The sequence below is a fragment of the Taudactylus pleione genome, unplaced genomic scaffold (assembly GCF_031769625.1).
Source record: "Taudactylus pleione unplaced genomic scaffold, aTauple2 ptg000296l, whole genome shotgun sequence".
In the NCBI taxonomy this organism is placed as follows: Eukaryota; Metazoa; Chordata; class Amphibia; order Anura; family Myobatrachidae; genus Taudactylus; species Taudactylus pleione.
In genome coordinates this window covers 3,221,918-3,248,648 of record NW_028284698.1, presented here as the reverse complement: position 1 = coordinate 3,248,648, position 26,731 = coordinate 3,221,918, and the positions used below count along the sequence as shown (strand labels likewise).

Below are 26,731 nucleotides of genomic sequence, written 5' to 3'. Positions count from 1 at the left end.
GCAAAATACTTGAGACCAACCTATTTTCTGTCTATTCGAAGGAACCTATTAATCATTGAAGGTAGCAGGGCCCTATAAAATATAATTTCTTACCACAGTATTACAGTGATCAATTATTTTAAGTGGCAAGTAACATCCTCTTACTGGGACAGTGGCACTGATAATAGCCTGTCCCAGCCAGGGTGGTTTCAAGAGAGGAGGGGGTCCATGTGCTGTCTCTGTCCAGGGCCCCCACCTCTCTCTCCGGCGGCCAGCTGCGCAATGAGCAGCACCGATAGACTCAGGGCACTAGAGTGTTCCTAGAGTCTACAGCTCATGCGCAGGTCACCGGGAAAATGGCGCTGCGGCCATTTTCCCTGTGTTTTTCCTACTGCTCATGCGCAAAATGCTGGGAAAATGGCCGTGGTGGCCATTTTCCAGGCGATTTTCACAGCACTCATCCTGGCGCCAACATGGGTCTCCATCGGCAGAGTGGTAAGTATTAAAAATATGGGTGCAGGGTGTGCGGATTGGGCCCCCCTGGACCCAGGGGCCCATGTGCCCGCACACCCTGCACTTATTATAGAAACGCCCCTGGTCCCGGCAAAGAAGGAATAATGAAGTAATAGCTTTCCAGATGAGTTAACCCGGCTTATCTCCGCACTTGCACAGCCAAATACAGGCTTTCGGTAGCATTGGCTCCCGGGATCACGCTATGAAAAGCTCAGCTTTTTTAAGATTTCTAAATTGTAATACATTTCCATTCTTTAAAAGGAAAACTGTACAAGTATGTGATTGGTTAAAGAGCCAATGCAACATTCTGTATAGATATACATAATTAGGGTGTGGTGGTTCATTATAACCAGTTAACCTTGCTATAACATACATATGCCATATGCTTTGTGCCTTCCCATCTCATTGCCTGCATGATCTGCTAAGATTGCAATGAATAAAGATTAGTTTGATTAAATATATTGCAGAGTCTGGAATTTTGGTTTGAGCTGAAATACTGAAACTTAAACAGTCTTAGCTTAACTCCATTCCTTAGTATTATATGATCGCTACTCGATTCAGGTTTTCTGAATTTCAATATACCATACCTCAAAATAATGCCTATCCAGATAAGAGAGACCCACTGTCCCACCAGTCTGGACTGTTGTCACGACTATGGAAATGTTGAAAGATCTGTGCGCTCAGCTGTATTGAATGTATGCTACATGGCAATGTATATTTAAGGGATAAGAGCAGTGGCGGCTCCAGAGGTGGGGATGCAGCGCAGTCCAAAATTCAAAGTGTGGAGCCACACCAACTGTCACCCCAAATGCTGCCAAACACCACCAGCCGAGACTTACTGGCAGTTGGTGTGGCTCCCCTATTTGAATTTTGGACTGCACTGCAGCCTCACCTCTGGAGCCACCACTGGATAAGAGGGAGATTGGGTGTGGCTATGCACTTCAGAAGTGCTAGAATGTACTTCTCTACGCTTTTTACTGCTTGATACATAAACCCCATAGAATATTGGGAGGTATGTTATACCAGGAATGGACTGCGGCTCTAAATCAGCCCCGGCAATCCCTTCTGTGCCATAGGCGCATGTGTTCACATGAAAGGCGACATGGTCTCATTTCACAGGGCTGTGATTGTATTTTATAGGAGTGTGCTGCAAGTCATGGGGGCCTGGTCTCACGGCACATCCCCAATTCTCAGTTTCCTGGGCGAGCAGAGCGCCAGGAGGCAGAGCTGCTCGCCCAGACTTTCAGACCGGCCCATGGCATTTGCCAGAAGTGCAGATGGCCAGTCCAGCCCTGTGTTATACCATGCTATTTTTATTTTGAATGCACCTGTTTTGCACATGGATGGCACCTTCTGAAAGCATATATGCGTAGCTATCGACATGCCCTCACTGGACTTATCCTATCTGAAAAAGTTCCATTCCCACCTAGTTCCACCAACTCAGCCACAAGTAGAGATGATGGGATATATTTACTAAAATGTGGGTTTTCAGAAGTGGAGATGTTGGCCATATCAACCAATCAAATTCTAGCTATTATCTTATAGAAGGTGCTAGATAAATGTTAAGTAGAATCTGATTGGTTGCTATGGGCAACATCTCCACTTCTAAAAACCCGCACTTCAGTAAATATATCCCGATGGCTCTTTATCACGCATGCTTGCATCAGTCCCAAAATGTCCATGGACAAATTTTTAATACCTCGGGACTACAAGGTTTGCGCTGTGAGGCCATGCCCCCTTCCTGCGTGGCCACGTCCCTTGTATATGAGGCCACGCCCCCTTTTTAGTGGTGCGCGTCGTAAAGAATTCCTCCCTGCTCCAGGTGACACCGCGGGGAGGGACACCACTGTTTGTAATAATCTGTGCCTTTAATATTTTACAGTATCTATGTTTGTAGAGGTATTGGTTTCTATGGGGCCTATCCATCATCACTAATGGCCACGTTATAAATGTGGAAATGCTAGTTTCGGCATGTTTTTAGTAACAGACCTATTCATTAATAGGGGCCTGATGTGGCTGCCTAATATTGAATGATCTCCGAAAACTGAACGTTTTTACAGTGTGCCTGTAGAAACCTACTCCATTCTTAGATGGCAATGGTTCATGGAGCCCTGCTCCTTTCTATTGGATAGAGAGCAGGGCTGTAAAGAAAGATCCAATAGTTTTCCTCCCCTCATGCCGGCACCCTCAGTGTGCATGAATGATCTCAGCTCACCCATGTACAATAACACTGCCCAATCAGACTCTACAGTATAAATTTATGATGCTGCTAAGTAGTGGTGTAACCAGAGCCGGATTTAAACTTCATGGAGCCCTAGGCAAGTTACTGGTCTGGGGCCCCCCACCCCTACAAAAAAAAAAAAAATTGACAAACTAAAGATATTCTGTAAGGAATAAAGCATTTTTATTTATTATTTTAAACTGCTGAAAGAACAGGTATTGTGGCGATACAAGTACAGCCATAATACCTGTGCTATGCAGGGTTTTCACCAGCGACAGCAGCATTATAGAGAAAAATAATCATTTAAACAGAAGATTGTGCTGACCCGCCATCCTCAGGTTTCTCCTCACCACTTCTGATCTTCGACCAGCAGGACTCCATCGCCTTCAGTAGAAAAAGAGGCGGAAGGTAAGGGGAGAAGGAGGGACAAGTGACAGAAGAAAGTGGGTGGCGGAAGGAGGAGCAGGGTGAGAGGAACAGTGGTAGGGGCACAATGGAAACATCGGTGGTGGGGGAACAGAAAAAAGATGGGTGGTGGGGGATAAAAGACAGAATTAGTTGGGGGACAGATATAAAAGGAGTCATGGAAGACACAGGTAAAGAAAGGATAAAGCACAAAGGCCAAACACACAAAGATGATAAAGAGACACACTGGGGTACAGGGAGAATACACACCTGTGACGGTGGGGGTGGGGGGGCACAGAAAAAATACACACAGGTGACTGGGGGGGAACAGATGTGGAGACATACACATTGGAGAATGGGAGAGACATGGAAACATACACATTTGTGACTGGGGTGGGGGAATGGGGACATGGAGACATACATACTGGTGACTGGGTGTCACAGTTGGTGCTAGTGAATTACATGTATCAAGTGATGAACTGGAATCACTGGAGGCCGGCTGGACTGGTACCATGGGTAACATGAATAACTCTTTTAATGTAAGAAGTGGGTAGCAGTGAGAACTGCCTTTGGTGATGAGTGACTGGAACTGGACACTTGAGACGTTGGAATGAGACCAGAAGGAACTTGGAGGGACCAGACTGGGACTGGCAGGTAGGCTGACTGAGCTGGTCGGGGTACCAGCAGATGAGCTTGCAGATGGATGGTAGTGTGGAAGCTACTTGTTGTGGCTTGGGAAGCCGTGGGTAGACGCTGGTAGCTGGGTGGCTACGTGGAGCGGCTGGATAGCCGTGGGTAGACGCTGGTAGCTGGGTGGCTACGTGGAGCGGCTGTATAGCCGTGGGTAGACGCTGGTAGCTGGGTGGCTACGTGGACCGGCTGGATAGCCGTGGGTAGACGCTGGTAGCTGGGTGGCTACGTGGAGCTGCTGGATAGCCGTGTGGAGAAGCTGGCAGCGTGGAAGCTACTTGGAGCGGCCTGGGAGCTGTAGGTGAGAGATGGTAGCGTGGAAGCTACTTGGTGCGGCCTGGGAGCCGTGTGGAGTAGCTGGCAGCGTGGAAGCTACTTGGAGCGGCCTGGGAGCCGTAGGTGAGAGATGGTAGCATGGAAGCTACTTGGTGCAGCCTGGGAGCCGTGTGGAGAAGCTGGCAGCGTGGAAGCTACTTGGAGCGGCCTGGGAGCCGTAGGTGAGAGATGGTCGCGTGGAAGCTACTTGGTGCGGCCTGGGAGCCGTGTGGACAAGCTGGCAGTGTGGAAGCTACTTGGAGCGGCCTGGGAGCCATATGTGAGAGATGGTAGCGTGGAAGCTACTTGGTGAGGCCTGGGAGCCGTGTGGAGAAGCTGGCAGCATGGAATCTACTTGGAGCAGCCTGGGAGCCGTAGGTGAGAGATGGTAGCGTGGATAGCTGAACGCAGCAGGCTTACGAATAACACTGGTCTAGGAACCAGCAGGAGCCTGGGACATACTGGTACACAGAGGTACAGCTATATCACAAGTGGTACACCACAGGACGTAACAAGATGTTCAAGCACTGAGTGCTATTAGAGGAGGATCTATATACCTAGAGTCTGGCAGCGATTGGTGGATACAGACAGGTGGTCTGGCAGTGGCATTCAGAGTGGAGCAAGGCACAACATGGTGAGGGAGTAATCATCTCTGCAGCCCTTGAGAATCAGGACCACACCTCTGATTCCAATTAAGACTAGCAATGCTCACAGATTAATCAGTGTGAGGAGGAGAGCAGTCTGCACACACAGGGTTGTCACAGCCAGCATGATTCAGCCAGAGCAGATCTCCCAGGGGAATTACAACCACAGATCCATGGAGGAGCTGGCAGAGGTAAGTCTCAAAAGGTAAAAACTAGCCAGGATTGTGACAGTACCCCCCTCTTCATGGGTGGACTCTGAACACCCAAACAAATACATAGGAGAACACGAAAAAATTAGACACCCTGGAAACTGAAGAACTTTCTTCCAAACATGACATTACAGGAGCTTCAAACATAGGGACACCATCTCTCTTGAAACATCTCTTTAGACGTCTTCTAAATTCTTACATTTATTGGGATACCAGGAGTGGAAATTCTTCAAGGGGATGATTCAAGACCTTCGTCGATTCTACTTTCTGCTGCGAGAACGTTTTGTGCCAGCCAACGGATATGGGACCTCTGGTAACTCCCGTGGAAATATATGACTGGAAAGGACAGGGTCAAATGACAGATGGCTTTCAGGGAATGGAGAATTATCATATGCAGGATCGAGTTCAGACTCCGAGTCAGTATCTAAAGGTAAAATGGAAGGTTTAGTAGGACTTGACCAATGATAGGACTCCTGGGAGGAACTAAGCGAAATATAACCATTTTTGATGGTTTCCTGGGAGGTACCGCAGTATGAAGAGGACAAGGAGGTGGACGCACATCTCATGGCCAGGGATGCCGATTCTATAGCACCACTCTCCTTGGATGCTTCGAATTCAGCACGTTGGCCCTTGAAAACTTGACCTTGTTCGAATTTCAGGGAAGTGGAGGACTCAGCAGGGGATGATTCCTTAGTAGAACCAACAGACTGCTTGGACTGATTTTCAGAACTGAGAATTTCACTAGAATTTCGTTTGACAGGTTTAGGAGCAAACTCTTTAATAACAGCTTCACTGAAAGTTTTTATACGTAGAAGCTCAGGATCTTTTGACTCGATGAAAGGGTTGGCCCAGTCCAACGCCTTACCTCTAAAGGAAGCGAAAAGGTATTTAGTAAAGTTGGTAGGAGTGATACCACAAGCTGGATCTGCTTCCATGATTGCAGCATAATGCTACAGTAATGCAAAGTATTGCGATAAGTCCCCATCGAAGTATATGCATTCTGGAGTATCCAATGAAGTTTGTGTGTTCAAGAACTGTGAAGTTGATAGCTGTTCCGTACTTGGACTAACTAAAGGAACTGGAAGGAGTCCTGAGGAGCCAGAGACAGCAGCTTCAACAATTGAGGCTGAGAACAGACTACAGGAACTGTCATCCTCTGGAATTATATTTTCAGGAGATGCTGAACAGGAGCCATGATCAAGATTAGTAGTACATGACACTTTTCCCTGGAAACTGGAACCTGGAACCCACTCCTGGGGCATGAGACTTGAGACCTCCTCCTGGGGTGCGAGACTTGAGATCCCCTTCTGGAATGAGGCACTTGAATTCTCCTCCTGGGGAATAGCACTAGAAACCCCATCCTGGGGTGTGAGACTTGAGACCCCCTCCTGGGGTGTGAGACTTGAGATCCCCTTCTGGAATGAGGCACTTGAATTCTCCTCCTGGGGAATAGCACTAGAAACCCCATCCTGGGGTGTGAGACTTGAGGCCCCCTCCTGGGGTGCGAGACTTGAGACCCCCTCCTGGGGTGCGAGACTTGAGACCCCCTCCTGGGGTACGAGACTTGAGACCCCCTCCTGGGGTATGAGACTTGAAACCCCATCCTGGGGTGCGAGACTTGAGATCCCCTTCTGGAATGAGGCACTTGAATTCTCCTCCTGGGGAATAGCACTAGAAACCCCATCCTGGGGTGCGAGACTTGAGACCCCGTACTGGGATGCGAGACTTGAGACCCCCTCCTGGGGTGCGAGACTTGAGACCCCCTCCTGGGGTGCGAGACTTGAGACCTCCTCCTGGGGTGCGAGACTTGAGATCCCCCTTCTGGAATGAGGCACTTGAATTCTCCTCCTGGGGAATAGCACTAGAAACCCCATCCTGGGGTGTGAGACTTGAGACCCCGTCTTGGGATGCGAGACTTGAGACCCCCTCCTGGGGTGCGAGACTTGAGACCTCCTCCTGGGGTGCGAGACTTGAGATCCCCTTCTGGAATGAGGCACTTGAATTCTCCTCCTGGGCAATAGCACTAGAAACCCCATCCTGGGGTGTGAGACTTGAGACCCCCTCCTGGGGTGCGAGACTTGAGATCCCCTTCTGGAATGAGGCACTTGAATTCTCCTCCTGGGGAATAGCACTAGAAACCCCATCCTGGGGTGCGAGACTTGAGACCCCGTCCTGGGATGCGAGACTTGAGACCCCCTCCTGGGGTGCGAGACTTGAGACCCCCTCCTGGGGTGCGAGACTTGAGACCTCCTCCTGGGGTGCGAGACTTGAGATCCCCCTTCTGGAATGAGGCACTTGAATTCTCCTCCTGGGGAATAGCACTAGAAACCCCATCCTGGGGTGTGAGACTTGAGACCCCCTCCTGGGGTGTGAGACTTGAGATCCCCTTCTGGAATGAGGCACTTGAATTCTCCTCCTGGGGAATAGCACTAGAAACCCCATCCTGGGGTGCGAGACTTGAGGCCCCCTCCTGGGGTGCGAGACTTGAGACCCCCTCCTGGGGTGCAAGACTTGAGACCCCCTCCTGGAGTGCGAGACTTGAGACCCCCTCCTGTTGTGCGAGACTTGAGACCCCCTTCTGTGGTACCGACTTGAGACCCCCTCCTGGGGTGCGAGACTTGAAACCCCCTCCTGGGGTGAAAGACTTGAAACCCCCTCCTGGGGCATAATTCTTGTAACCCTCTCCTGGGGTGAGAGACTTAAGGTCCCCTCCTGGAGTACAGAACTTGACACTCCCTGTTGGAGTATGGGACCCAAAATCCCCTTCTGGGGAAGCTGACTCGACTTTTCCTTTTGGGGTATGGAACATGAACCCCCCTTTTGGGATGCGAGGACAGAGACTTCCTCCTGGGGTGAGTGACTCAAAATCCCTTCTTGGGTTACGAGACTTGAGGACCCTCCTGGGGTGGAGACTCTGGAGACCCTTCCTGGGGTTACCAACTGGAGTCCCCTACCAGAGCAGGCAGAATCCGGGCTGGGACCGGAACAGGCAGAATCCGGGACGGGACCGGAACAGGCAGAATCCGGGCTGGGACCGGAACAGGCAGAATCCGGGCTGGGACCGGAACAGGCAGAATCCAGGCTGGGACCGGAACAGGCAGAATCCGGGCTGGGACCGGAACAGGCAGAATCCGGGACGGGACCGGAAACAGGCAGAATCCGGGACGGGACTGGAACAGGCATTGAGACGTTGACACATTGTTATACTGCTGGAATTGCAAAGGGGACAGCCTTTGATAAAGTGGTCAGAAGCTCCACAATAGCGACAGAGATGTAAATCTTTGCACCGCTGGCGTTCAGCCACAGAGAGCTTGGAGCGCGGGTAACTTCGATGTCTCACTTTACTTGGCATGGAAGAATCTTTGGTTCTTAGAGATTCCAAGACAGAGTTTTTAGTTGAGACAGAGGTAGCTCTAAGAAATTCAGGAATGATGTGAAAGATTTTGCTGAGTAGAGCCTGTAGCTGTTCCAGCAGTTGATGGAAAGTAGTTAGGGGTTCTGGCAAGATTTGGGTATCATCTATCCGGTTAGTCAGAATTTGCAGAAGCTGTAGTTCTTGATGCTGTACCGCCTCCTGTGAAGCCAAACGAGTGATTAGGTTACGGAAAGCACCTGATCCAGGATTAGGTGCTTGATCCGCCACCATCGTTAGGCTTGAACATACTGTCACAGTTGGTGCTAGTGAATTACCTGTATCAGGTGATGAACTGGAATCACTGGAGGCCGGCTGGACTGGAACCATGGGTAACATGAATAAATAGAGAAAAACTATTTGCAATCACAATTGCAAATATCCCGGCGCTCAATATCAAAAAGAGTAGTGTAATACGTGCCTGCTGCAAGTAATAGGGGTTTGGTCAAAAACCCAGAGACAAATCTCCACAGCAAAAAACAAAATGAAAACAAAATCTTTACTGCGCTAGGCACTGTAGGTGGATTGGGATTTATATATCTATATCAGGTTTGCTATCTGTTAATAAACAGGAGGCATATATTAAAGATAAAAACAGATATTTAATACATACAAATGGATCCACATACAAACATCAAAAGTTGCAATCGTGCACATAAATAAAAATCAGACATATGAAACTGCAGAGATCAAATGACTCTCTTGCTACAATGTATAAGGGTATAGCTTGATACCATATCACTGAGGTTCCACAGCACAACGTTCTATTGCTGCCAATAACTTTGCAACAGTGTGACTTTAAAGTAACACTTTGTTTCCAATGAAAACGGCTGAATTCCGCTAATTGGTGGATATTCACTACTGGCGTCCCAGTGTGATATACAGTCACGCTGGAATATAGAAGGTGGGAAAGGGGAAAGAAATGATAGTACCTCGACCCCTGGAAGGCTGTATCCAAATCAATAACCGTCCTTAATGTGGCTTGTCCGCTTGCTGTAGAGCTGCGGCTAGATGAAGTCAGCTGCCGTGCAGCGGGATGACAGAGCTGCTCACGGAGCGGTGATTGTAATAGCGGCTGGCAGTGTAATCCGAAAATGCAGTGGAGGAACAGAACTAACCACGGAGCAATGGCTGTGAACCAGCTGGCGGTGGACTCCGGGGATTCAGCGGAAGACCAGAACAGCGTGTGGAGCAGTGTCTGTATATTAGCTGGCAATGAACTCCGGGAATGGATCGTCACCTTCTAAAGATCCTCCAAAGTGCATGTGCAGCAAATGGTGTGGTGCTGTGAATTTCTCAGGTGCCTGGGTGATGACGTCAACGCGTTTCGTCCCGTAACAACCGGGACTTTCTCAAGACTGTGTGTCGTTAGTCAGTGGCACTTCCTTAAATCCCTCCAGGCATTGGCCATAATTGCTTAATTAATTAGAAACATCAGATAATCATATTCTTCAATCAATGGATTACTCCATATATCAGGATAGAAACCTATTTATAATGCATAGAGAGCTTCAAATGCACATTTATTAAACTGCATATTATCATATAAAAATAATAATAAAAAATACATATATATAAAACACATATATATAAAACATTTACAAAAACGCCTCCTGTTTATAATAGTTTAATGACATCGCTAATATCCTATACTAGTAAAACAACTATTTATTAATTTTTTAGTTATTTATTTATTTTTAAATCTATAACCTCATGGCCTATGTTTTACTATAAATAATTGATACTTCAGATCGTAGAGGTATTCTTTAATGTCTGCATACTTTACAGGGATATAGATAGTCTATCTGGAAAACAAAAATTATCTTATCTATAATCTATACCTATATTTCATTAACAAAAATCTGGATATTGCTTCTCAGGAGAATTTCTACAATAGATCATAAATGTATATAACACTACTGATGGGAACTAGAGAATGTGAAAATGTAGGTGCATATGATTGCACCATTGTATGTGCACATATATATATACACATCTAACCACAAGATATTAATAAAGCAGGATTAAAACAAATGAAAGAGTATGGGATTAAAACTTTAAAAATAAGAGATCACTGAGCACTACCCATAGGGAGTAGAAAAGAAACATATAAGAATTCCTGAACCTCTCACATATACATATATAGACATCATGGATAAACAGACAAATGTCAGATAATATATTTAGGATATCTCATCCCTCATAAATGGATATCTCGATATATAAGGAATGGTTAATGACATAAAAATAAAATAAATAAAATAAAATGAAAATAAAAATAAATATGAAAATGAAAATAAAAATAATAATAAAATAAAAATAATAATAAAATGAAAATAAAAATAGAGATGAATGTGGATAAATATGTGAAAACTTAATGGAGAATTTCATTGCCTAGTGATGAAATTATAGGAGGAGATATTTGATGAAGGCGGCGACAGACGTCCCTCGCCACAGCAATCTCTCCTCTCACAATCATACAATGGCATTGGGTTACTGGTCTACTCTACTAATCAGTTTGAGTTTAGTGTCAATAAAATGAGATATGATCTAATGCTTTGTTTAATCCCGCAGGGTAAAGAGTATCCAACTTGAAGATCCAAGCTGACTCTTTCATACACAATTGGTGGAACCTATTTCCCCCTCTTGTGGTGGCTTTGATCTGCTCTACTCCCACAACTGTCAGACTCAATGGATCACTTTTATGACAATTCAAGAAGTGACGTGAAACACTATGCGTAGATAGTTTATTGATAATATTGCGTCTGTGTTCCCTAAATCTACATTTGAGTGATCTCATAGTCCTACCTACATACTGCAGGGAACACGAACTCTGTAAAACATATACACAATAAGTAGAATCACAGTTAATATATTGTTTAATCGGGAATATATCTCTATTCACATTTGATGTAATACTGGTCGCACAATTTACTATGTGTTTACACGTTAAACACACTCTTTTATTGCATCTATAGTTGCCTGATAGTCCAGATCCTAGCCATGTATTCATCCTCTGATTACTTTTGAGTGGTCTAAGTTCGCTTGGAGCCAGCAAATTCTTCAAATTGGAATTCTTTTTAAAAATGACTCTAGGTTTATTTGATAAGCAGGTTCTCAGAACACAATCCTCATTTAATATAGACAAGTTTTTATAAATGACTTTCTTGATGTTCCCTGACTTGCAATTAAATTTAGATACATATAATAGTCTTTCTTCTTCCCCTCCAACCCCTTCTTTAGACCACTTCTTCTTGAAACTATTCCCATTGATACTGTTTCCTATAACTCTTTCTGATTTGTCCATAAGGAGATCTGATCTATTTAAGGTTTTGGCAAACTCCCTTGTCTTGTTGAGTAGATCTAATGGATACCCTCTTCTTTCAAAATGAAGAATCATTTCTTCCATTTGGTTGAAGAAATCCTCATCACATTGACAGTTGCATCTAAGTCTAAGTACTTGGTTCTTAGGAATGTTTCTTATCCATGGTTGGTAATGACCACTGGAGAAATGCAGGTAATTACTGGTCCCTACTGGTTTGACATAATTAGAATGGACTATACAGCTCTCTTGTATTGAAAATACAATGTCCAGAAAGTTAATAGCATCATAACTAAACGTATGTGTAAATTTAAGATTAAAAGTGTTTGAATTAAGGTAATTAACAAATGCCAGTGCTCTCTCTAAACCCCAATCCCAAATAATAAATAAATCATCAATAAAAGGGCCATAGAGGACCAGATTTTCTCTATATGGGCCCTCCAGATGAGTTGTTCCTCGAAGCGACCCACATAGAGATTTGCGAAACTTGGCGCAAATCTGGTCCCCATGGCCGTTCCAAGTGCCTGTAAGTAATAAGTGTTGTCAAATAAAAAATAATTGTGAGTGAGAATAAATAAAATAGAATTTAAAATAAAGTCACGACGTTCTTTAGATAATGTCAAATCTGTTTCTAAATAGTATTTTGTTGCTTCAATCCCAGCTACATGTGGGATATTCGTATATAATGCCTGGTCATCAAGGGTTAGAAAACCAGGATATTTCAGCAGTTTTTTGTAATATGTGCTTGGTATCCTTCACATACGACTGTAAATTAACTACGTAACTCTGTAAATGTGCATCAACAAACTGTGATAAATTAGAAGTGAGGGACCCAATACCAGAAATAATGGGACGCCCAGGGGGTGAAGTAAGTGATTTGTGTATTTTTGGTAAGTGGTAAAAAACAGGAGTGATGGGGTGTGAACAAATTAAAAATTTATAAGTATCTTCCGACATTGCATTTTCCTCTAGACCTCCATCCAACATTTTTTCATATTTATTTTTATACTCCATAGTGGGATCTTTCAACAAAATAGTATAATACTTCATATCTTGCAACTGTATCATGGCCTCCGCCATATAATCTTCCCTATTTTGAATGATGATCCCCCCCTTATCTGCAGACCTAATAATGAGTGATTTGTTTTCTCTCAATTGTTTTAAAGCAACTCTTTCACTTTTAGATAGGTTCTGTCTAAAGGTCAGGGGGTCAAAACTTGTTTTGTTTTTATTTTTATTCTTATTTTTATTTGTACTATCAGATTTATAACACAATTTTTTGAAGTCAGTTAAAGTTTTATTATTAAAGATATTTATGGCGGGGCTCTTTTGTTCTAATGGGAAAAAAATAGATTTACGTTTTAATTTGGGCATAATCGAGTCATTGGTGTGAGCATTAGTATCAAATACCAATACTTCTGTTGAATTATCACTAAGTAGTTGTTCTAAATTTGTTAGAGCTTCCTTATCCTCATCATTCAGAATTATTGGAGACATATTATCGCAGATCTTGTTAAGGGGTTTGGACGCAAAGTATCGTTTCCTACAGAGATCTCTGGTAAATTTGTTTAATTCTAAAAATAGTTCAAATAAGTTAGGACCTTTTGTGGGTGCAAAACTTAAACCTCTTTGTAATAACCTCTTCTCATTCTCAGTTAGATCGTGAGTAGAGAGGTTGAAGATTCCCGTTTCATCTATTTGTATCTTGTTCTCCTTAATTCTTTTTCCTCTACCTCTTCTACCTCTTTTTCTCTGTGTCTTTTCATATGCTGGGGGGTATGAGTTGATAACATTTCATAAGGATTTGGATGGCGATAATCTCCTACTTGAAAAAATCCCTTGATACATTCTGCCTTTCCGTGTGTGAATTACAGAACGGTTTCTTTAAGTTGCGTGTATTGATATTTGTATCTGCTCTATTTCTAGATGTTGAGTTGTCACTGTGCTTCGATCTTCCTGTCCTGACAAAAAAATCACTCTGAACTGATTTCTGTTGAAATTCTCTATTCCTTAGATGAGGGGGAGGAGTATTTTGTCTCGATCTATATCTATTCTTTATGCTGGAATCTCTTTTGTTTTTATTGTAAGTTCTAATTTTATTTGTTTTGTAATCATCTTGATCTCTAAATAATTTCCGTTTTTTAACTTGCACTAATTCCCTTTCAAATCTCTCGACTGTATTGTTTATTTGTTCATCCTTCTCTTTAAATGTAATGTGTTCTTTAAATTTAAGTAAGTCATCTTTTGTTTCCTATTCCTATTCCCGATTAAACAATATATTAACTGTGATTCTACTTATTATGTATATGTTTTACAGTGTTCGTGTTCCCTGCAGTATGCAGGTAGGACTACGAGATCACTCAAATGTAGATTTAGGGAACACAGACGCAATATTATCAATAAACTATCTACGCATAGTGTTTCACGTCACTTCTTGAATTGTCATAAAAGTGATCCATCGAGTCTGACAGTTGTGGGAGTAGAGCAGATCAAAGCCACCACAAGAGGGGGAAATAGGTTCCACCAATTGTGTATGAAATAGTCAGCTTGGATCTTCAAGTTGGATACTCTTTACCCTGTGGGATTAAACGAAGCATTAGATCATATTTCATTTGATTGACACTAAACTCAAACTGATTAGTAGAGTAATACAGTAACCCAATGCCATTGTATGATTGTGAGAGGAGAGATTGCTGTGGCGAGGGACGTCTGTCGCCGCCTTCATCAAATATCTCCTCCTGTAATTTAATTACTAGGCAATGAAATTCTCCATTAAGTTTTCATATATTTATCCACATTCATCTCTATTTTTATTTTCATTTTATTATTATTATTTTATTATTATTATTATTTTTATTTCATTTTCATATTTATTTTTATTTTCATTTTTATTTTTATTTTATTTTATTTATTTTATTTTATTTTTATGTCATTAACCATTCCTTATATATCGAGATATCCATGTATGAGGGATGAGATATCCTAAATATATTATCTGACATTTGTCTGTTTATCCATGATGTCTATATATGTATATGTGAGAGGTTCAGGAATTCATATATGTTTCTTTTCTACTCCCTATGGGTAGTGCTCGGTGATCTCTTATTTTTAAAGTTTTACTCCCATACTCTTTCATTTGTTTTCATCCTGCTTTATTAATATCTTGTGGTTAGATGTGTATATATATATGTGCACATACAATGGTGCAATCATATGCACTTACATTTTCACATTCTCTAGTTCCCATCAGTAATGTTATATACATATATGATCTATTGTAGAAATCCTCCTGAGAAGCAATATCCAGATTTTTGTTAATGAAATATAGGTATAGATTATAGATAAGATATTTTTTGTTTTCCAGATAGACTATCTATATCCCAGTAAAGTATTCAAACATTAAAGAATACCTCTACGATCTGAAGTATCGATTATTTATAGTAAAACATAGGCCATGAGGTTATAGATTTAAAAACAAATAAATAAATAACTAAAAAATTAATAAATAGTTGTTTTACTAGTATAGGATATTAGCGATGTCATTAAACTATCATAAACAGGAGGCGTTTTTGTAAATGTTTTATATATATGTGTTTTATATATATGTATTTTTTATTATTATTTTTATATGATAATATGCAGTTTAATAAATGTGCATTTGAAGCTCTCTATGCATTATAAATAGGTTTCTATCCTGATATATGGAGTAATCCATTGATTGAAGAATATGATTATCTGATGTTTCTAATTAATTAAGCAATTATGGCCAATGCCTGGAGGGATTTACGGAAGTGCCACTGACTAACGGCACACAGTCTTGAGAAAGTCCCGGTTGTTACGGGACGAAACGCGTTGACATCATCACCCAGGCACCTGAGAAATTCACAGCACCACACCATTTGCTGCACCTGCACTTTGGAGGATCTTTAGAAGGTGACGATCCATTCCCGGAGTTCATTACCAGCTAATATACAGACACTGCTCCACACGCTGTTCTGGTCTTCCGCTGAATCCCCGGAGTCCACCGCCAGCTGGTTCACAGCCATTGCTCCGTGGTTAGTTCTGTTCCTCCACTGCATTTTCGGATTACACTGCCAGCCGCTATTACAATCACCGCTCCGTGAGCAGCTCTGTCATCCCGCTGCACGGCAGCTGACTTCATCTAGCCGCAGCTCTACAGCAAGCGGACAAGCCACATTAACGATAGTTATTGATTTGGATACAGCCTTCCAGGGGTTGAGGTACTATCATTTCTTTCCCCTTTCCCACCTTCTATATTCCAGCGTGACTGTATATCACACTGGGAGGCCAGTAGTGAATATCCACCAATTAGCGGAATTCAGCCGTTTTCATTGGAAACAAAGTGTTACTTTAAAGTCACACTGTTGCAAAGTTATTGGCAGCAATAGAACGTTGTGCTGTGGAACCTCAGTGATATGGTATCAAGCTATACCCTTATACATTGTAGCAAGAGAGTCATTTGATCTCTGCAGTTTCATATGTCTGATTTTTATTTATGTGCACATGATTGCAACTTTTGATGTTTGTATGTGGATCCATTTGTATGTATTAAATATCTGTTTTTATCTTTAATATATGCCTCCTGTTTATTAACAGATAGCAAACCTGATATAGATATATAAATCCCAATCCACCTACAGTGCCTAGGGCAGTAAAGATTTTGTTTTCATGGGTAACATGAATAGCTCTTTTAATGTAAGAAGTGGGTAGCAGTGAGAACTGCCTTTGGTGATGAGTGACTGGAACTGGAAACTTGAGACGTTGGAATGAGACCATAAGGAACTTGGAGGGACCGGACTGGGACCGGCAGGTAGGCTGACTGAGCTGGTCGGGATACCAGCAGATGAGCTTGCAGATGGATGGTAGTGTGGAAGCTACTTGTTGTGGCTTAGGAAGCCGTGGGTAGACGCTGGTAGCTGGGTGGCTACGTGGAGCGGCTGGATAGCCATGGGTAGATGCTGGTAGCTGGGTGGCAACGTGGAGCGGCTGGATAGCCGTGGGTAGACGCTGGTAGCTGGGTAGCTACGTGGAGCGGCTGGATAGCCGTGGGTAGACGCTGGTAGCTGGGTGGCTACGTGGAGCGGCTGGATAGCCGTGGGTAGATGCTGGTAGCTGGGTGGCTACATGGAGCGGCTGGATAGCCGTGGGTAGACGCTGGTAGCTGGGTAGCTACGTGGAGCGGCTGGATAGCCGTGGGTAGACGCTGGTAGCTGGGTGGCTACGTGGAGCGTCTGGATAGCCGTGGGTAGACGCTGGTAGCTGGGTGGCTACGTGGAGCGGCTGGATAGCCATGGGTAGATGCTGGTAGCTGGGTGGCTACGTGGAGCGGCTGTATAGCCATGTGGAGAAGCTGGCAGTGTGGAAGCTACTTGGAGCGGCCTGGGAGCTGTGTGGAGAAGCTGGCAGCATGGAAGCTACTTGCAGCAGCCTGGGAGCCATAGGTGAGAGATGGTAGCATGGAAGCTACTTGGTGAGGCCTAGGAGCCGTGTGGAGAAGCTGGCAGCGTGGAAGCTACTTGGAGCGGCCTGGGAGCCGTAGGTGAGAGATGGTAGCGTGGAAGCTACTTGGTGCGGCCTGGGAGCCGTGTGGAGAAGCTGGCAGTGTGGAAGCTGCTTGGAGCGGCCTGGGAGCTGTAGGTGAGAGATGGTAGCGTGGAAGCTACTTGGTGAGGCCTGGGAGCCGTGTGGAGAAGCTGGCAGCGTGGAAGCTACTCGGAGCGGCCTGGGAGCCGTAGGTGAGAGATGGTAGCGTGGAAGCTACTTGGTGCAGCCTGGGAGCCGTGTGGAGAAGCTGGCAGCGTGGAAGCTACTTGGAGCGGCCTGGGAGCTGTAAGTGAGAGATGGTAGCGTGGAAGCTACTTGGTGAGGCCTGGGAGCCGTGTGGAGAAGCTGGCAGCATGGAAGCTACATGGAGCGGCCTGGGAGCCGTAGGTGAGAGATGGTAGTGTGGATAGCTGAACGCAGCAGGCTTACGAATAACACTGGTCTAGGAACCAGCAGGAGCCTGGGACATACTGGTACACAGAGGTACAGCTATATCACAAGCAGTACACCACAGGACGTAACAAGATGTTCAAGCACTGAGTGCTATTAGAGGAGGATCTATATACCTAGAGTCTGGCAGCAATTGGTGGATACAGACAGGTAGTCTGGCAGTGGCATTCAGAGTGGAGCAAGGCACAACATGCAGAGGGAGTAATCATCTCTGCAGCCCTTGAGAATCAGGACCACACCTGTGATTCCAATTAAGACTAGCAATGCTCACAGATTAATCAGTGTGTGGAGGAGAGCAGACTGCACACACCGGGTTGTCACAGCCAGCATGATTCAGCCAGAGCAGATCTTCCAGGGGAATTACAACCACAGATCCATGGAGCAGCTGGCAGAGGTAAGTCTCAAAAGGTCAAAACTAGCCAGGATTGTGACACTGGGGTAAGAGAAGGGGGACAGAGATGTACACACTGGTGACTGGGGGGGAGGGGGACATGAAGACGTACACACTGGTGACTGGGGAAGGGGGACATGGAGACGTACATACTGGTGACTGGGGTAAGAGAAGGGGGACAGAGACGTACACACTGGTGACTGGGGGGGAGGGGGACATGAAGACGTACACACTGGTGACTGGGGAAGGGGGACATGGAGACATACATACTGGTGACTGGGGTAAGAGAAGGGGGACAGAGACGTACACACTGGTGACTGGGGGGGAGGGGGACATGAAGACATACACACTGGTGACTGGGGGAGGGGGACATGAAGACGTACACACTGGTGGATGGGTTGAGGGGCACATAGAGACGTACACTGTTGACTGGGTGTGGGGAACATGTAGAAGCACACAATGATGAATGGGGGCATGGAGACGTACACTTGTGACTGGGGGAATGAGGACACTGGTAGGTAGGAGGAGGGGGACATGGAGAAATTCACACTGCTAACTGGGGGAGGGAGACATACACATTGACTGTGGGAGGGAGCACATGGAGACACACACACTGCTGGTGTGGGGAGGGGGACGGAGACACACACTGCTGGTGGGGTGAGGGGGACATGGAGACACACACACTGCTGGTGGGGGGAGGGGGACATGGAGACACACTGCTGGTGGGGTGAGGGGGAAATGGAGACACACACTGCTGGTGGGGGAGGGGGACATGGAGACACACACATTGCTGGTGGGGGGAGGGGGAAATGGAGACACACACTGCTGGTGGGGGAGGGGGACATGGAGACACACACATTGCTGGTGGGGGGAGGGGGACGTGCACATGGAGACAAAATGACTGCTGGTGGGGGGAGGGGGACATGGAGACACACACTGCTGGTGGGGGGAGGGGGACATGGAGACACACAGACTGCTGGTGGGTGGAGGGGGACATGGAGACACACACTGTTGGTGGGGGGAGGGGGACATGGAGACACATATTGCTGGTGGGGGGAGGGGGACATGGAGACACACACACTGCTGGTGGGGGGAGGGGGACATGGAGACACACACACTGTTGGTGGGTGGAGGGGGACATGGAGACACACACTCCTGGTGGGGAGGGGGACATGGAGACACACACTGCTGGTGGGTGGAGGGGGACATGGAGACACACACTACTGGTGGGGAAGGGGGACATGGAGACACACATTGCTGGTGGGGGGAGGGGGACATGCACATGGAGACATAATGAGTTCTGAGGGGGGGCATGGAGACACACACATTGCTGGTGGCGGGAGGGGGACATGGAGACACACATGACTGGGTGAGACAGACATACAGTAAAGGAAAGAGAGCAGGGACAGAAAGGACAGAGGGGAGGAGCACAGCACAGTGCAGTCACACTTACCATAGAGCAGGTGGCCAGTTGTGGGTCTTCCACTGCTCCTCCGTGCTGGGGGCGGGGCTAAAAGTGATGCTGTGCAGAAGGCACCACTGTGCCCTCCTCCAACTCCTCATCAGCGTTCAGCGCTGGTGGCTCCGCCTACAGTACACCTCCTGCATGAAGGTAGCAGCAATATCATCTTACTGGCAGGGAGAGGTGTCTCCCTCCGCTCCTCACTTTAGTGTGTGCTGGGGCTGGGCTGGCTGAGCCTGGTCTTGTCCGCACTTTGCAGAGCTGCCAGGACTCAGTGGCAGTGCGGGAGCGTGGGGTAGAGCCATGTGAAGTCATGACGTTGTGCGGTGCTCTGCTGGTAGATGTTTTGCAGAGGCTCAGTAACGGAGCTCAGTGCCAGTATTAGTGATATTACTGGCCTGAGCCCAACATGGAGCCTCTGTAAAACACTACTACATGTACAAGAGAACCTGCCTTGCTAATGGTCAGGGCTGGATATCGGGGGGCCCAGCCGCGGGCCCCCTGGGACCCACCGGGCCCTAGGCGGGTGCCTAGGTTGCATAGCGGTAAATCCGGCCATGGATGTAACGGAAGGTGTTAGGGATTGCGGAGACAGCTGCTTTACAGAGCAAGTGTCCCTGATCTGGAGCAATCTTAAATTGCTCAAGTAATTTGGTATTCGATGCCGCGGCGACTCGGATACATAAATAACAAGCTCATTAGTGGCATATTGATGCATATACCTGATGTATGACATGAAAAAGGTATGTTTTTTTTTATAACTATTTCTCAATTTCCTTTACCCTTTTAAATGGTTGGGATAATCTGTATGGCCTAAAAATTTTGTAGTATTTTTAATACTTGAAATTAATTATTCTCTTTATATTGATGTAATTTTAATCTCATATTAGCTCATAATGCTAATATCTAAAAAAAAAATGTCACTAAGCAAACATGTCACCACATATCCACCATTACATTTCAAACATTAATCCAGTATTTTACTTATAAAATATTCTGTATTGAATAATGTATTTGTGACTGAGTAATTCATGCAGAGCTCTAGTGGTCTGTGATTGGCCCAACGTCAGAACTCGGGTATGGAAGTGTTCTAGACCAGCAGCATACTGTATAATGTGTTAGATTGGGACTGAATTGCTGCAAGCCTGTTCTTAGATGTTGGTTCCTGACTCCGAATACTCTGCACATTACAGAAATAATCCTCTAATACTGGCAAAGTGCTCAGGCTTCTGACAAAGTGATTGAGTCATGTTAGTTATTTTGCTGGAGTTTCTTTTCAAAGTGTTTCTTTTGTTAGCATTAGTAACTTGTAAATGTTATCAAATTATACTAAATGAAATGAAATGTAACAGGTATCTGAATTGTACTTTGTGTCATTGTACAAACACACCACTATTTTAGCTATGGGGGATATCTTGGCATAAAAGTAATTGAACAGAATATTGAGTTTCCTACTAGGAAAAATGAAGCATTTTAATAATGTAAAATGTTATATAATACACTTTGTTTTCATTTTATAGATTCTTTCTTGTTGCTAGGAGCATTTCATCAAATTAAATGATGCCAAGTCAAACCTGTTTACACCTTCTGTATATAATCGTTTTTGTCAGTCTGCTGCAAACTGCATAATGGTCTTATAGATCACATTGTATATACTGAATCAGACTTGTGTTGCCAGGGAAGTATAATCAATCCCAGAGCTTTTCTATGCTCCAGTAATAGAGAGGATTACTTGTATACAGTCAAATTCCTAAAATTACTGTATATTGTCTGCTGGGCATAGGGAAGGTATAAGTGTTAGCTAGAGGCTACTGCATAGTATAGTAAACTCTCTATTGTCAGATGATGGCTGTAACCACAAAATCTTTCAAACCATATTTTCTCAAAATAAAGACACAGACCAAGTTAATGCCGTTTAAAATAATAGGTCAGCTTTATTTATTTATAACAATGAGTATGGTGGCAGAGGAAAGAACGGCAAACCACCGGCGCCAGCTTGACTTAGGCATAAGGCAAAAGATGTCACACAACTTACCAGGGCCAACTATCCCTTAATGGTAAGTGAGATACTTGCAAGGACCAACTCTCCCTTTCTAAGCAAGTAAGACACCATGCCCATATAATACGTGCAAGGGCCAACTATCCCTTTCTAAGCAAGTAAGACACCATGCCCATATAATACTTGCAAGGGCCAACTATCCCTTTCTAAGCAAGTAAGACACCCATGCCCATATAATACTTGCAAGGGCCAACTATCCCTTTCTAAGCAAGTAAGACACCCATGCCCATATAATACTTGCAAGGGCCAACTCTCCCTTTCTAAGCAAGTAAGACACCCATGCCCATATAATACTTGCAAGGGCCAACTATCCCTTTCTAAGCAAGTAAGACACCCATGCCCATATAATACTTGCAAGGGCCAACTATCCCTTTCTAAGCAAGTAAGACACCATGCCCATATAATACTTGCAAGGGCCAACTATCCCTTTCTAAGCAAGTAAGACACCATGCCCATATAATACTTGCAAGGGCCAACTATCCCTTTCTAAGCAAGTAAGACACCATGCCCATATAATACTTGCAAGGGCCAACTATCCCTTTCTAAGCAAGTAAGACACCATGCCCATATAATACTTGCAAGGGCCAACTATCCCTTACTAGCAAGTAAGACACCCATGCCCATAAAATACTTGCAAGGGCCAACTATCCCTTTCTAAGCAAGTAAGACACCCATGCCCATATAATACTTGCACGGGCCAACTCTCCCTTTCTAAGCAAGTAAGACACCCATGCCCATATAATACTTGCAAGGGCCAACTCTCCCTTTCTAAGCAAGTAAGACACCATGCCCATATAATACTTGCAAGGGCCAACTATCCCTTTCTAGCAAGTGAACGGTATCCAACACCGATACCGATGCACTATTTTAGCCCTCCCTGATGAGAGGCGCTGCTGACCACAGTAGGGTGAAACCAGCGTACCAGTGCATTGAAAGGGTGTGCACCGCTCCTACTGCAGCAATAAAGAGGCTGAATATCCTACAGCTATTACTGATAAGCCCAGTAACCACTCCCCCCTAACAACAAACAACCTATCCCTGTGACTTAACAACTGTCAATCCTAAATTACCACTCCATCACTTTATTAACCCCATCCATCCCTGTCTAGAGGTTTATAAGCCCTCTGTTCTATTAAAACCTCAGTTATTTTTACATGTGGCAGTAACTTTTCGGTATGGATATTCTACTGAGCAGTTTGTCAAATACACTTATCATCGGCAGCTTTGACCGATAGGAGTAAATGCTAATCAAGCCCTTGTTTAGCATTTATTCCTATGGACATTTTTAAAGTATTAGCCATAGCTGCCGATGATGGGCAGCTATGACTACATCTAACCCTTAGGGTTTTATTTATTAAAGTGCGGGTTTTTAGAAGTGGAATTGTTGCCCATAGCAACCAGATTCTACTTGTCATTTATCTAGCATCTTCTAGAAGACAATATCTAGAATCTGATTGGTTGCTATGGGCAACACCTCCACTTCTGAAACCCGCACTTTGGTAAATGTACCCCCTAAGTGTGCAGACCATGACAATGGCAAGTACTGAAGCAGGGTCTCACTAACAAATTTGTTCTTATTGGATTTCAATACAAGCAACGATAATTTCCTATAAGCATTGCGGTATACAGTATATGTCACTAGCTTTAATATAAACATTGGGGCTGATGCTTAGTTTGAATGCTCTTTGGTCCAAATTCACAGACGTAAAATGTATTAACGATGAATCTGCAAATGTATGCATATGCTAAGTTGCAATAATTGTGAGATGCCGGCAGTTCTTCATCCATAACACATTTGCATGGTTTCCGTCAGGCTTATGAAAGCTATTTTAACATATTGTTTTGATAACTATATACACTTTTGCTATTAGGTTTCAATAGAATAAAGAAAATCATTTCTACATCAGGTACATCTCACCATCTCTTATACGAATAAAAAATCGGTATAATACACCCATCTCTAAAATATAGTACATCCGGAAAGTATTCACAGCACTTCACTTTTTCCACATTTAGTAATGTTACAGCCTTATTCCAAAATGGAATAAATGTATTTTTGTCCACAAAATTCTACACACAATACCCCATAATTACAATGTGTAAAAAGTGTTTTGGAGATTTTTGCAAATTTAATTAAAAAAAACCTAAGAAATCATATGTACATAAGTATTCACAATCTTTGCTCAATACTTTGTTAACGCACCTTTGGCAGCAATTACAGTCTCAAATCTTTTTCAATATGATGCCACAAGCTTGGCACACCTATCTTTGGGCAGTTTCGCCCATTCCTCTTTGTAGCATCTCTCAAGCTCCATCAGGTTGGATGGGAAGCGTCGGTGCACAGCCATTTTCAGATCTCTTCAGAGATGTTCAATTGGATTCAAGTCTGGTCTCTGGCTGGATCACTCAAGGACATTCACAGAGTTGTCCTGAAGCCACTCCTTTGATATCTTGGCTGTGTGCTTAGGGTCGTTGTCCTGCTGAAAGATGAACCGTCACCTCAGTCTGAGGTCAAGGGCGCTCTGGAGCAGGTTTTCATCCAGGATGTCTCTGTACATTGCTGCATTCATCTTTCCCTCTATCCTGACTAGTCTCCCAGTTCCTGCCGCTGAAAAACATCCCCACAGCATGATGCTGCCACCACCATGCTTCACTGTAAGGATGGTATTGGCCTGGTGATGAGCAGTGCCTGGTTTCTTCCAAACACAACGCCTGGCATTAACGCCAAAGAGTTCAATCTTTTGTTTCTCATGGTCTGAGAGTTCTTCAGGTGCATTTTGGCAAACTCCAGGCAGGCTGCCATGTGCTTTTTACTAAGGAGTGGCTTCTGTCTGGCCACTCTACCATACAGGCCTGATTGGTGGATTGCTGCAGAGATGGTTGTCCTTCTGGAAGGTTCTCCTCTCTCCACAGAGGAATGCTGTAGCTCTGACAGAGTGACCATTGGGTTCTTGGTCACTTCCCTGACTAGGGCCCTTCTCCCACGATCGCTCAGTTTAGACGGCCGGCCAACTCTAGGAAGAGTCCTGGTGGTTCAGAACTTATTCCATTTATGGATGATGGAGGCCACTGTGCTCATTGGGGTATTCAAAGCAGCAGATATTTTTCTGTACCCTTCCCCAGATTTGTGCCTCGAGACAATCCTGTCTCGGAGGTCTACAGACAATTCCTTGGACTTCATGCTTGTTTTATGCTCTGACAGGCACTGTCAAGTGTGGGACCTTATATAGACAGGTGTATGCCTTTCAAAATAATGTCCAAACAACTGAATTTACCACAGGTAGACTCCAATTAAGCTGTAGGAACATCTCAAGGATGATCAGTGGAAACAGGATGCACTTGAGCTGAATTTTGAGCTTCATGGCAAAGGCTGTGAATACTTATGTACATGTGATTTCTTCATTTTTGTTTTTTTTTTATTAAATTTGCAAAAATCTCAAAAAAACTTTTCATTATGGGGTATTGTGTGTAGAATTTTGAGGACAAAAATGAATTTATTCCATTTTGGAATAAGGCTGTAACATAACAAAATGTTGAAAATGTGAAGCACTGTGAATACTTTCCGGATGCACTGTATACATATATGATATGTACAAGTACTGCAGAAAGCACTTATCAGCTTCAGCGGTGAATAGGCAATCAGCCAATCAGAAGTGTGTATTTGTACCATTCTTCAGACACCTGCAGTAGATACGGTTTTGTACAGCTGGCCACAATTAAGTGTGCTGTGTCTTTGATACATTAATTGTATTTCATAGCTTTTTTTTTGCCCAGTTGGGTAAAGTTTAAGACATAATGTATACTGTTTTGTACTCATGAGAAATTAATGAACAGGCATCAGGTGCATCAAGATATATTAAGGAACATTGCTGAGCTCAGTCCAGGGAGAGTTTGAAGAATCTGCTAATTCTTTTTTCTTTTTAAAATAAGCCGTAAATTTACCTATGGGCATCACTAAACCTAGACAGCAGCTGTCAGTGACAAACTGCTAAATTTGTGGATCTGCAATGCTTTTTTTTAAGTGTGTGAATGAATTAACCTGACTGTCAAGCACATTTTAAAGTTCTTGTGCATTTCATGGTCCTTTGAAACTCCCCCAATAGGGCATACACACTTGACGATATGTTCCATGAGCGATATCGTTAGTCTTTGACCTTGATCTCCCAGGCTCTCCTGGGCAAACGATATTGAGCATACACACTGAACAATATTGTTAACGATATCATTCAGTGACATCACCCTGCACTTCCCCGAACATGCAGTTCCCTGACGATATTTTCAGATTGGCCTGTATGTTTGGATGACAACAGACATCATGGACGAACCGCGGAAGCGCACATCGTCCATCGTCTTGAGCATACACACTGGACGATATGAACAATATCGTTATCGTCCATATTGTACACTTTTATCGTCTAGTGCAGTGGTTCCCAAACTTTTTTGAACCATGGCGCCCCTAAGCCAGTATCAGCATTGTTTTCACGGCGCCCCTAAGCCAAATGTTCCATATTTACATTACATTGACCATAAATAATATGCTTTGGTGCTGGACCACCAACCTGAGGCACCCCTGCAAGTGTTCCAAGGCACCCCAGGGTGCCACGTTTGGGAACCACTGGTCTAGTGTGTATGCCCCTTTAAAGCCTTTTGTGCCTAGTTTTCCAGATTGCCGGCTCCTTTAGAAAATGCAGGTGTGTGGAAACAGCAGAAATGTGACATCATTCATTCACTATTTCTTGTTACGTCTATGTGGTATGTTCTACTAGCTAATTAATATCTGAACTTTCAGTGCCTCCTACTGTTTGTATTGATTTATTGTATACTAGCTGAAGTACCCGGCGTTGCCCGGGATTTTAAGAATGTTTGTTTACACAGCATCTTCCAACCAACCTCTCCTTAGACAGGCCTCATGAAAAGTGAGACAAACTTCCCCAGCAACAGTCCTAAGGTCCTCGAAGGAAGTAGGACCTGTAACGGTGTAAAGCAAACTTCGTAGATAGAAGCATTCAAAATTTGTAGGATGTACAGTGTAAACACGGCCAAGAGCTTCTGCTGCTTTGATACCAGGATGACCATCTACAGCGACTCCCTGTT

General features: G+C 44.3%; 1 protein-coding gene across 3 annotated transcripts in view; it reads left to right on the top strand.

Moving 5' to 3' along the window:
• IL1RAPL2 (interleukin 1 receptor accessory protein like 2) overlaps window positions 1–26,731 on the top strand; it is a 1,136,349-nt gene that overhangs the window by 843,898 nt on the left and 265,720 nt on the right. The gene's annotated exons all lie outside the window — the stretch shown is intronic.